The sequence below is a fragment of the Microcaecilia unicolor genome, chromosome 1 (genome assembly GCF_901765095.1).
Source record: "Microcaecilia unicolor chromosome 1, aMicUni1.1, whole genome shotgun sequence".
NCBI classification, from domain to species: domain Eukaryota; kingdom Metazoa; phylum Chordata; class Amphibia; order Gymnophiona; family Siphonopidae; genus Microcaecilia; species Microcaecilia unicolor.
The window spans coordinates 187438805-187452457 of record NC_044031.1 but is presented as its reverse complement, the minus strand read 5'-3'; positions in this window follow the sequence as shown (position 1 = coordinate 187452457).

The following is a 13653-nucleotide window of genomic DNA, read 5'->3' as shown; positions in this document are numbered from 1 at the left end:
TATTCCCCACTTGAATTTTGGACGTTTTTAGCAAAACATCCAAAGTTGGACTTAGACGTCATATTGAAAATGCCCCTCCACATTAGCCCCTTTAGCTAAGTGGAATTTTAGCTGACTGAAAACACTTACTTTTATAATACACATACTTCTAGCTACATAGAAAAGAGGTGTTCTGAATGTGGGGGCAGTGGCATTCCTAGGGGGGGGGGCGGTGGGGCGGTCTGCATGGGGGGTGCCACGCGCGCCTGCCCTCCGTTGTTTGATGCTTCTTCTCTGCCCCGGAACAGGTTACTTCCTGTTCCGGGGCAGAGAAGAAGCATCGAACAACAGAGGAAAGGCGAGCGCGGCACCCCCCCCAGCAGCGTGCACCCGGCGGGGGGGAGGGGGGTTCCTTCGCGGGGGTGTCTTTCGCCGGGGGGGGTACGTGTGGCATCGGGGGGGGCGCTGCAAACCGGGGGGGTGGGGCGCATCGGCGATCTGCCCAGGGTGCCAGCCCCCCTAGGAACGCCACTGTGTGGGGGTTGAAAACTGCACATGTGCATATCCTAGGTGTTCTGTTATCAAATTACTCTCCACAGTTCTCACTGTATTTTATAGCAGGTTTTGCTGAATGTGGAGCCTTTTGTAAACTACCTAGAAGAATATAAGTATTGCCATACGTGGCAAAAGGCGGGGTATAAATGTTCTAAAATAAAATACTGGGAAAGAACAAAGGTCCATCAAGCCCAGCATCCTGTTTCCAACAGTGACCAATCCAGGTCACAAATACCTGGCAAGATCCCAAAAATGTACAAAACATTTTATACTGCTTATCCCAGAAATATTGGATTTTCCCCAAGTCCATTTAATAACGGTCTATGGACTTTTCCTTTAGGAAGCCGTCCAAACCTTTTTAAAACTCCACTAAGCTAACCGCCTTTACCACATTCTCTGGCAACAAATTCCAGAGTTTAATTGCACGTTGAGTGAAGAAAAATTTTCTCCGATTCGTTTTAAATTTACTACATTGTAGCTTCATCGCATGCCCCCTAGTCCTAGTATTTTTGGAAAGCGTGAACAGATGCTTCATATCTACCCATTCAACTCCACTCATTATTTTATAGACCACTATCATATCTCCCCTCATCCGTCTTTTCTCCAAGCTGAAGAGCCCTAGCTGCTTTAGCCTTTCCTCATAGGGAAGTCGTCCCATCCCCTTTATCATTTTCATCGCCCTTCTCTGCACCTTTTCTAATTCCACTATATCTTTTTTGAGATGCGGTGACCAGAATTGAACACAATATTCGAGGTGCGGTCGCACCATGGAGCGATACAAAGGCATTATAACATCCTCATTTTTGTTTTCCATACCTTTCCAAATAATACCTAACATTCTATTTGCTTTCTTAGCCGCAGCAGCACACTGAGCAGAATGTTTCAACGTATCATCAATGACGACACCTAGATCTCTTTATTGGTCCGTGACTCCTAACGTGGAACCTTGCATGACATAGCTATAATTTGGGTTCCTCTTTCCCACATGCATCACTTTGCACTTGCTCACATTAAACGTCATCTGCCATTTAGATGCCCAGTCTCCCAGTCTCGTAAGGTCTGCTTGTAATTTTTCACAATCCTCCCGCAATTTAACGACTTTGAATAACTTTGTGTCATCAGCAAATTTAATTACCTCACTAGTTACTCCCATCTCTAGGTCATTTATAAATATGTTAAAAAGCAGCGGTCCTAGCACAGAGCCCTGGGGAACCCCACTAACTACCATTCGCCATTGAGAATACTGACCATTTAACCCTACTCTCTGTTTCTATCTTTTAACCAGTTTTTAATCCACTATAGAATACTACCTTCTATCCCATGACTCTCCAATTTCCTCTGGAGTCTTTCATGAGGTACTTTGTCAAACGCCTTCTGAAAATCCAGATACACAATATCAACCGGCTCCCCTTTATCCACATGTTTGTTCACTCCTTCAAAGAAATGTAGTAGATTGGTGAGGCAAGATTTCCCTTCACTAAATCCATGTTGACTATTTGTCTCATTAATCTATGCTTTTGAATATGCTCTGTAATTTTGTTCTTAATAATAGTCTCTACCCTTTTGCCCAGCACTGACGTCAGACTCACCGGTCTATAATTTCACGGATCTCCTCTAGAACCTTTTTTAAAAATCCATTTTCAAGTATGTTCTGTGGGAAAACCAATTTTTAACAAATGCAAAAAACAAAAAGGGTCCTGTGCTCTGCTAGTTGTGTTGTTGCAGCCAGGAATGTCAGGGGTACCTTGCTGTAATAACAGGATTGTAGACCCCAAGTTGGGCCAACTGTTTAAAGGGCTGTGGGAGAGATTTTTCTGATTTGACCAATTACCACCCAGTTTTGAATCTGCCTTTTCCTTCTAAAGTTTTGGAGGATGTTGTTCATTTTCAACTCTCTATCTTTCTTGACAAAATGAATGTCCTTCATTCCTTGGCAGGAATCCAGGACATTGAACAGAATCACTTTTTTTTTTTTTGCAATGATGGACAAACTACTACACTTCACAGTAATGAGTTTAAAAAATGATTCACTTGTACCTTTAGACTTAAGTGGGGCTTTTGACTATGTTGACCCCAAACTTTTAGTAGAATGGCTTTCCCTAATTGGGGTAAGGAATGTAGTTCAGTTGTGTTTCTGTACTCATCTCTCGAGATGTATTTATCCTGTATCCTGGCATTCGCAGGAGGAATGTGAACGATTACAGGAGGACCTTGCGAGACTGGGAGAATGGGCGTGCAAGTGGCAGATGAAGTTCAATGTTGACAAGTGCAAAGTGATGCATGTGGGTAAGAGGAACCCGAATTATAGCTACGTCTTGCAAGGTTCCGCGTTAGGAGTTACAGATCAAGAAAGGGATCTGGGTGTCGTCGTCGATGATACGCTGAAACCTTCTGCTCAGTGTGCTGCTGCGGCTAGGAAAGCGAATAGAATGTTGGGTGTTATTAGGAAGGGTATGGAGTCCAGGTGTGCGGATGTTATAATGCCGTTGTATCGCTCCATGGTGCGACCGCACCTGGAGTATTGTGTTCAGTACTGGTCTCCGTATCTCAAAAAAGATATAGTAGAATTGGAAAAGGTACAGCGAAGGGCGACGAAAATGATAGTGGGGATGGGACGACTTTCCTATGAAGAGAGGCTGAGAAGGCTAGGGCTTTTCAGCTTGGAGAAGAGACGGCTGAGGGGAGATATGATAGAAGTGTATAAAATAATGAGTGGAATGGATCGGGTGGATGTGAAGCGACTGTTCACGCTATCCAAAAATACTAGGACTAGAGGGCATGAGTTGAAGCTACAGTGTGGTAAATTTAAAACGAATCGGAGAAAATTTTTCTTCACCCAACGTGTAATTAGACTCTGGAATTCATTGCCGGAGAACGTGGTACGGGCGGTTAGCTTGACGGAGTTTAAAAAGGGGTTAGATAGATTCCTAAAGGACAAGTCCATAGACCGCTATTAAATGGACTGGAAAAATTCCTCATTTTTAGGTATAACTTGTCTGGAATGTTTTTACGTTTGGGGAGCGTGCCAGGTGCCCTTGACCTGGATTGGCCACTGTCGGTGACAGGATGCTGGGCTAGATGGACCTTTGGTCTTTCCCAGTATGGCACTACTTATGTACTTATGTACTTATGTACTCAATATTGTTTAACATCTTTTTAGATCCATTGGCAACATTGCCTTAGAGTTTATTCTGTGAGGTACCAAGGGCGAGGTGGTGGGGACGGTCTGCCTTGGGTGCAAGTTGCAAGGGGGTGCAGGGAGCAGCCGTACGGCTGCTCCCTGCACCCCCCAGAGGGGATGCGCTGGGGGGGATGGAGTTGACTGGAGGTGATGCACCTGGGGGGGGAGGTGATACACCCTTGGGGGGGGTTGCAGAGGTGATCCACCCCGGGTGGCTACCGACCTAGGAATGCCACTGAGTTTATGTATAAGCAAATATATTTTTGCAGATGACATACAACTTGTCTTTACCACCAAGCAAGCGGGGCTGGTGGTTGGGAGGCGGGGATAGTGCTGGGCAGACTTACACGGTCTGTGCCCTGAAAAGGACAGGTACAAATCAAGGTAAGGTATACACAAAAAGTAGCACATATGAGTTTATCTTGTTGGGCAGGCTGGATGGACCATGCAGGTCTTTTTCTGCCATCATCTACTATGTAATCAATGTTCGCCTGATCTTTCAGCTCTGAATATGGCCCTTGCTCAGATAGCAGACTTACTATCTATTCATAAAATGTTTTTGAATTAGTGTAAAGCTATGCTCGGTGTCTCCCATTGCCATCGTTTTCTTCTATACTTTCTGATCACACCATTCTTTTGCATTATTCTATCGCATTTCTTGGACTCAAGATTGATAACCACTTGATTTTGAATCCCAGCTTCTACTGTGAATAAGTTTTCTTTTTTTGCTTTGTGCAGAATATGTTCTATGGCACTGCAATAATGTTGCTTATGGCTGGCTGCAGGACCTCACAGACACAGGCAAAGAGCAGTATAAAGTCAATGGAAAAGCTTTATGGTGAACAAGTTATCACAGCAAGACAGTCTGTTCCTGTTACAGACTCAGTTCCACTCTGGGGAACAACCATATTAACATTTACTTCCTTCTCTCTTAACAGTTCTATTTTCTTCAGTGAGTTCTGGGTGCCACTTTTTCATTAAATTTCCTTACAAATGTTTGCTTGCTTTTCAGAGCAAGGATTATGTATTTTGGATCCTATTCAGTTAAAACAGTTTCTTAAAAGTAATGAGAAATAGCTATTTATATTTTGGAGTGCACAGCAATTACTGATGTATTGTATGATTTAGGTTTATCCTAATTGATTTCTTTAGGTTGTGTTATGTGGAGGGGCATAATCGAGCAGCGCCGGCCAAATAGATGGGCCTGGGTCCACCTGCCTGAAGTGCACTGCACCCACTAAATACTGCTCCAGGGACCTGCATACTGCTGTCAGGGAGCTGGGTATGACATTTCAGGCTGACATAGAGGCTGGCAAAAATATATATTTTTTTAGGTGGGGGGGGGTTGCTGACCACTGGGGGAGTAAGGGGAGGTCACCCCCAATTCCCTCCGGTGGTCATTTGGTCAGTTGGGGCACCTTTTTGAAGCTTGGTCCTGAAAAAAAAGGGACCAAGTGAAGCCGACGAAATGCTCGTCAAGGCCGGCTTTCTTTTTTCCATTATCGGGCGAAGCCAGCCATCTCGTGAGCATGTTCCTGCCCCCATCCCGCCTTCGCTACCCTACCGACATGCCCCCTTGAAGTTTGGTCGGCTCCACGACGGAAAGCAGTCGGCGCCGGCCAAAATCGGCTTTCCATTATACCGATTTGGCCGGGTTGAGGAGATCGCCGGCCATCTCCCGATTTGTGTCGGAAGATGGCCGGTGATCTCCTTCGAAATAAGCTGGATAGTACATTAATGTATCTTTGGTCCTCTTGACATTGGCTAGTGGGGTTTCCTGTTTTGATATATATGATTGTAAATTATTCTTGAATTCCTTTTGCTTTGTCCTTTGTTGAATTTGCAAGATGTTAAAACTTAAATTAAAAAAATAATGTGCTGAATACAGACACCATATGGACATACATATATACAAGCAAACATAAAAAACTAAGGCTTAGATTTACTAAAAGGAGTAGTTGCATTGGTGTGCATTAATATGCGCTAATGTGCCTATTATGGACTGTACTGATATGCCTGGAGCAGAAGAAATATTCAATGATGCTCCCTAGGTCCCCTCTGGAACTCCTTTTTAAATGTGAAACTGGCAACACACTAATACTCTGGCACTCAGGCTATTTTAAGTGATAGATGGCCTGCTATTGTTAGAGGCTTTGCAATTTCATATTTCTGCTCTTTGGGAACTCTTGGATGACTGCCAGTTTTCTCTACTTATTTATTGCTATTGAATGCATCAGTTTGCTAAAAGCCCTCCTCTGCCGCTAACTTAATTTGCACTACTTCTTCAGATATGTCCCTTGAAAAAATGAGTATGGCTTAGGAATTCCATTCCTCCCTCAAAAAAAAAAATCATTTGTTGTATTGACTAATGTACAAAAAAATTGTATTCAGCTTCTAGGCAATGGCCTTGTCTTCAGGGTACTTCTTTTACATTCACCGTTTATGTTCATCTATTGTCCTCAGTGGAATTATAACAGCCTAATTTCAAAGGCTTCCCCCCCCCCCCCCAAAGATTTATTATTGGATTTCATGCTCTTTAAGCTCTTTGCAGCTATATATTATCACATTTGTAAATTTAGGAGGCAATTCTATAACTGGGTGCTGCCATTTAGATACCCTGATGCCATATGCTGAATGCCTATTCTATAATGGCATCTGGGTGCCCAGATTCTTTTATAGAATACTAGCATAACCTGGCATTGGTGGCCTAACATTTGTGCACCCACAGTTACACCAGCCATAGACTGTCATAACTGTGGTTATGTAAATGCAGCAAGGCAGGGGCGTAGCCAGACTTTGGTGGGAGGGGGGTCCAGAGCCCGAGGTGAGGGGGCACATTCCCCCCCCCCCCGGGGTGCCGCCGACCCCCCCCCCCCCCCCGCCGCCACCGCTGCCACCACCACCACCAACAACTTTGCCCCCCCCCCCCCGCCGACAACCCTCTCGACGTCAGACTCACAGAAACAGAACGAAGCCTTGCGCCAGAAGAAGAGGACCTCGGCTGGCGGGGGTTGGGGTCCCCCACCAGCAAAGGTAGCCAATAGCGGCGGGGGGAGGGGGCTCGAGAGGGTCGGCGGCGGGGGGGGTCCAGGGCCAAATCTACAGGGGCCCAGGCCCCCGTGGCCCCACGTAGCTACGCCACTGCAACAAGGACATGCATACTCTAGAGTATTCTGTGATTATGCGCATAAGTGGGAGCACTACCCATGCCTCTCCCATGCTCTGTCCATGTGAACAACCCCTTGCAGTTATGCGCTATGTCACTTATGTGTGCCCTTATAGAATAGTGCATAGGTACCCTGCTGGCACTTTTAATAGGTAAGTGCCAGTTTTCTATACATTTACCTGTACAAGATGCACTTAGATATAGGTGCCCAATTATGGAATCAGGGGGTTAACTTTTACAGAGATTGTGTGACTCTCTATTTTCCTCATTGGATTGCTCTTTTTTAAGAGAGAAGGAAGGAAAACAAGTACCATATTTAGGTGAGGAGCCATCTGCAGTACCCCGTGGCACAAACGATCTAGACAGGGGCCCCGCTAACAGTTCTTTCCATGACTCTTTTGCATGGAGCAAACAAAGCCACATCAGACCCACAAGCATGGATGGATATGCATACACATACACACACACACACTTAGCTCTTTATTCGCTGTAATAAATCAGGAAGCATAGACGCTCAGATGCAGCTGTTATTCATCAGATGACAATCAGCACAATTAGAAGATAATCATAGCAAGCAGATAACCAGCAGCTGGAGGCACAGGAAACAAGCATGGGGCTCCTCAGCTCTGTCCAACTGCTGGGGACAGCAGGAAGACAAGTCATAGACCCCAGCTCCAATGTCATGGGCCTTGTACAAGTGGAGCACTAGTGTTTGTGCAAAAGATGTTTCAGCAGACTTTTCCAAGGAAATGTAAAGTATTAACAGAGTGTCCCTGCAGAGGTTGCTGGAGATTACCTAAAATGGAATCCTAAAGAGGCCTGAATAGCAAGATCATACAATAAAGATGATACTTTCTTCAGACACCCAATCAGAAACACGGAAACATGTTTACAACAGGTGCAGGATGGGGTAAGATAGACATATGTTTTCATTCTCAGGGACTGATAAGAGGGAGCCAAGAGTGTTTTTCTGTACTAGTTGGGAAGGCTCTCCCTAAAGCAGAAAAACACCAAATACATACTACAGTCCAAAACAATCTTCATCCTATCTAGTACTTACTAAAATCGGTATCAGTGCTGCCATTAAGAGGTGGCAAACCAAACGACCATCTGGGGGTCTTACAACTTTGGTGAAGATTTTGCAAGGAAGTGACTTTATTGGTGTTTTCATACTCAAGTTTTTAGCTAATTCCCCTAAAGAATATTAAAAGATTCAATGATATAACATTCATTGTAGTTTTATGAAGTGAGCAAATTGAAAAAAAAAAAGGCCTAACTTCCATATAGGTCATAAGTATTGCCATACTGGGCAGACCGAAGGTCCATCAAGCCCAGCATCCTGTTTCCAACAGTGGCCAATCCAGGTCACAAGTACCTGGCAAGATCCCAAAAAAGTACAATATATTTTATGCAGCTTATCCTAGAAATAAGCAGTGGATTTTCCCCAAGTCCATTTTAATAATGGGCTATCAACCTTTCCTTTAGGAAGCCATACAAACCTTTTTTAAACCCTGCTAAGCTAACTGCTTTTACAACATTCTCTGGCAACGAATTCCAAAACTTAATTACACACTGAGTGAAGAAAAATTGTATCCGATTCATTTTAAATTTACTACTTTGTAGCTTCATTTCATACCCCCTAGTCCTAGTATTTTTGGAAAGAGTAAACATGTGATTCACGTCTACCCGTTCCACTCCATTCATTATTTTATAGACCTCTATCGTATCTCCCCTCAGCCATCTTTTCTCCAAGCTGAAGAACCCTAGCCACTTTAGCCTTTCCTCATTGCGAAGTCATCCCATACCCTTTATCATTTTTTATCACTCTTCTCTGTACCTTTTCTAATTCCACTATATCTTTTTTGAAATGTGGTTGTTATGATTCTGCCGGTTTGGCTGAGGGGGAGGGGGGATGTCTCTTCTGATTGGCTGCCAGGGGTTGTGCTGACGTCAGGGGATAGTACTTTAGCCTGCAGCTGAGGAGTTTCTCTGCTTTTGCGTTACTTATTAGGTGGTAACAGGAAAGCCTGATAGGTTTCTCTCAGAACGTGCTCTAGGTTCTGACAGGGATCTGTGTTGATTTAGAGTATTCTTTTCCTTCCCTCTGGGTTAGCTGCTGCTGTGTGTGTGTGTGTAGGTAGCTCTGTAATCAGGGTCAGCTGCTTGGTTGTTTAGTGGGGGCTGGGCATTGCTCAGCCTCAGGGGCTCTGGGCTGAGTGAGAGCGTTCTCCTTTGTTTGTTTGTTTTAAGGATTTCTCTTCCCAGTGTCCCGGCCTGCTGGCTCAGTGAGTTTAACCCTTTGTGTACTGTGTGTATTGTATTCCTGCCTCTGCCAGTGTGTTTGTTGGATGGGCCCCACTCCCTCTGGGGAGGGGAAGCTTCTCTCTGATTGTTTGTTGATTTATGGCACTCTCTCTCTGCTGGCTCTACAAGCTTAACCCTTTGTGTTCTGTGTGCCTCTGTCTACAGTGGGTTTGAGGCAAGGGCTTTCTGCCTTCCTTTTGTGTTTGGTTCCTCTGGCTTCTGCCTGGGGCTCCTACCCTGGTGGGGGGGGTTGCTGTGTTAGTTCCCCTGTCCTGCGCTAGTCCCCTGCGTGGGCGTGGCCCGCTCTGGTCCTTTGTTTCCCCCGCTGCCCTATTGCTGGTGTTCAGCGTGTGTCTGGCCTCTTGGGGCCCTCTGGGTTCTTTCACCCCTCCCTGTGTGTGATTGGGTTCCAGTTCAGCCGTGAGGCTCGCACGAGTGGCTCTGTCTGAGTGGGTTCCGGTTCGGCCACGAGGCCCGCCTGTATGCCTATTTCCCTTCTTCCTGAGGGACAGTGGGGAGGGGTAGCTTAGGGGGTATTGTGTAGCTGGGGTGTGCGGTGGTGGGTCGGTCTCCCCTTGGCCTGGGTCGGCACCCTGCTGGCCTCGGCCAGGGCCCAAGGGCTCACAACCAACCCAACTGATTACAGAACGCAAAAGCCATGAGCTCGACTGATCCATCCCCCATGCAACTGCTCCAGCAATTGCATGCTCAGCTACAACAGGTATCGGGAGTCGTGAACGCACTGTCTCAACGGGTAGAGACACTGACTGTCACGGGGGCTGCGGAGGTCCCGCCAGCAGCTACTCCACCAGGTTCCCACGCATGCGGCCGAGGGATTAGGGTGGCTACGCCCCCGAGGTACGAGGGCGACAGTAAGACCTGCCGGGGGTTCCTCAATCAATGCCAAATTGTCTTCGAGTTGCAGGCCCGGGATTTTCCTTCGGATCGGGCGAAGGTGGCTTATATTATCTCTCTACTGGCAGGCCCCACTCTGGCCTGGGCCTCGCCCTTATGGGAGAAGAAGGATCCCCTCCTGGATAATTTGGCAGAGTTCTTGAAACAATTTCGGCTCATCTTTGAGGAACCCGGGAAGCCCTCCTCAGCGGCGACTCAGCTGTTGAACCTACATCAGGGGCGACTCTCTCTGGGTGAGTACGCCATCCAGTTTTGGACCTTGGCCGCGGAGCTAGGTTGGGATAACCCAAGCCTGACTGCGGTATTTTGGCATGGGGTCTCGGCCAACATTAAGGACGAACTCACAGGCCGGGAGCTGCCCTCAGATCTGAATGACCTCATCCGTCTCTGCACCCAGGTGGACATCCGGTTCAGGGAGCGGGCCTGTGAACGTCGCGCTGGTCAGCAGGTTGCAGGGGCTAACTCGAGGAGCTCGCACAAGAGCCCTGCTTCCCCGCCGCTGGGTGTGCCCGATGGGTCTGAACCTATGCAGGTTGACCGGGCGGCCCAGGAGAGACAGCGGAGACGCTCTAAGGGGCTGTGCCTGCATTGTGGAGTGAAGGGGCACTTTGTCCGTGAGTGCCCGAAGAGAAAGAAGTCGGGAAACCAGCAGCCCTGATACTGGCTAGGGAGACCGGGTCAGGGCCAAAGTCCTTCTCCCCTTGGATGCAGGTTTTGGTGCCAGTTCTACTGGCGATTAAGGATACCCCTTGTTTTGAGGCGCTAGTTGACTCGGGGGCGGGAGGCAACTTTATCAGCGCGGACCTGGTGCGGGTTCATCAAATTCCTACGATGGAGTTACCTCAGTCCATCACTGTCTCAGCGGCTTGGGGACTGGTTCGGGGAGTTCTCCGCTCCAGAACCGTGCCTATGACCATACGGGTAGGAGTCTTACACAAAGAAGTTATCTCCTTCTACGTCCTTCCGTCGGCCACTGAGGCCATAATCCTGGGATTACCCTGGCTTCGCCTGCATAACCCTTGCATTGATTGGGCCCGGGGTGAATTGACGGCGTGGGGCCCGGGCTGCCAGAAGGTCTGTTTGGATAAGGTCTCACCAGCCCCAGTGACGCTTCCTTTGGATCGAGCCAACGTTATGTTACCGGGGCCCTACAGATCCTTTGGAGATGTTTTTTCCAAACAGCAAGCAGAGATTCTGCCTCCTCATCGCTCCTATGACTGTGCCATAGAGCTACTACCTGGCACTGAACCTCCCCGTGGCCGCGTATACCCCCTATCCCGGCCAGAGACGGAAGCCATGTCCCAGTATATTCGAGAGAACCTAGCTCGAGGCTTCATCCGGCCCTCTAAATCACCCGCGGGGGCTGGATTCTTCTTCGTGGAGAAGAAGGATGGGGGGTTGCGCCCCTGTATTGACTACAGGGGACTCAGTGCCATCACGCGGAAGGACAAATACCCCCTTCCCTTGATTTCTGAGATGTTTGACCGCCTCCAGGGGGCCCAGATCTTCTCCAAGCTCGATCTCAGGGGGGCCTACAACCTTGTGCGGATCAAGGAGGGGGATGAGTGGAAGACGGCGTTTAACACCCGCGACGGGCATTACGAATATCTGGTAATGCCCTTTGGACTTGCTAATGCTCCAGCCGTCTTCCAAGCCTTCATGAATGACATCTTCAGGGATCTCCTGTATAAGTTTGTGATGGTCTACTTGGACGATATTTTGATTTTTTCAAGGGCTGAGGAAGAGCACCAGGAGCACCTGAAGACCGTATTGCAGCGGTTGAGGGAGAACCACCTCTATGTGAAATTGGAAAAATGTGAATTCCATCGCTCCGAACTGCTCTTCCTGGGGTACATCATTTCTAACCACGGGCTGCGTATGGACCCCAGTAAGCTGACAGCCATCCTGCACTGGCAGCAACCTACGGGGCGTAAGGCTCTACAGCGCTTCTTAGGTTTTGCAAACTACTATAGGCAGTTTATTTGGAATTACTCGTCCCTGACTGCCCCTCTTACTGCCTTGACTAAGAAGAACGCTGACGCTCGCAACTGGTCGCCTGAGGCGTGTCAGGCCTTTGAGAATCTGAAACAGGCATTTGTTGGAGCTCCAGTGTTGCGCCATCCCAACCCGACAAATAAATTTTTTGTGGAAGTGGATGCATCATCGGTTGGCGTAGGAGCAGTGCTGTCCCAGGCCCACCCCAGTGGGAAACTTCTCCCATGTACATTCTTCTCTAAAAAGTATACCCCTGCCGAGAAGAATTATGCCATCGGGGATCAGGAGCTATTAGCCATTAAATTGGCCCTGGAAGAATGGCGTCATCTGCTGGAAGGGGCGCAGGAGCCCTTCACGGTGTTCACGGACCATAAGAACCTGACTTATTTACGAGAAGCGAGAAGGCTGAATCCTCGCCAGGCCCGGTGGGCACTATTCTTCTCCCGCTTTGATTTCATTCTGACCTATCGTCCAGCGGAGAAGAACATCAAGGCAGATGCCCTCTCCAGGTCCATGGAGGCTGACCTGGAGGAAGAACCCCTGCAGTATGTAATTGAACCCGATGTCATTGTGCCCGCGATGACGCTAGCAGTACCTGCAGGTATGACCTTTGTGCCACCCCGGCTGAGAGAAAAGACACTCCAATGGGGGCATGCCTCTCGAATGGCAGGACATCCCGGGATCCTGGGAACCAAGCGGTTCATCTCCCAGCAGTATTGGTGGCTTTCACTTGATCGGGATGTGCAGGAGTTTGTGGCTGCGTGTCCTGAGTGCGCCCAGCATAAAGCTGACCGTCGGAGACCCCAGGGGTTGCTGATGCCTTTACCGGTACCTGAGAGACCGTGGACCCACATTGCCATGGACTTTGTTACGGATCTGCCTAACTCTGAAGGGCACACAGTTGTCTTGGTAGTGGTGGACCGGTTTTCTAAAATGGCCCACTTCATACCCATGCCTACCCTTCCTTCGGCGGTGAAGCTGGCACAGTATTTCATCAGCTCTATTTTTCGTCTCCATGGTCTGCCAGAATCTATTACCTCTGATCGAGGAGTACAGTTTGTCTCAAAGTTCTGGAGAGCCCTGAATCGGGCCCTTGAAATAAAGCTGAACTTTTCGTCGGGATATCACCCACAATCTAATGGCCAAACAGAACGAGTGAACCAATGCTTGAAGCAGTTCCTACGGATGTATGTCAATGAGCACCACAACAACTGGAGTCAGCTGCTGCCTTGGGCAGAATTCGCTCATAACAACCGAGTGAGCTCGGCCACGGGCGCTTCGCCCTTTTACATCGTATATGGACGACATCCGCGGATACCAGCCCCCTTGAAAACCAACTTGGATGTCCCGGCAGCGGCCGATGCGGTGACCTCACTCCAAGCAATTTGGTCATCAGTTCAGAAAGCGCTGCGAGTGACCTCCGCTCGTATGAAACGCCAAGCGGATCGGTCTCGCAGAGTGGAACCGCACTTCCAGCCTGGCGACTTGGTGTGGTTGTCCACGCGTAATCTTCGTCTGAAGATTCCCTCCTCCCGCTTTGCACCTCGATTTGTGGGCC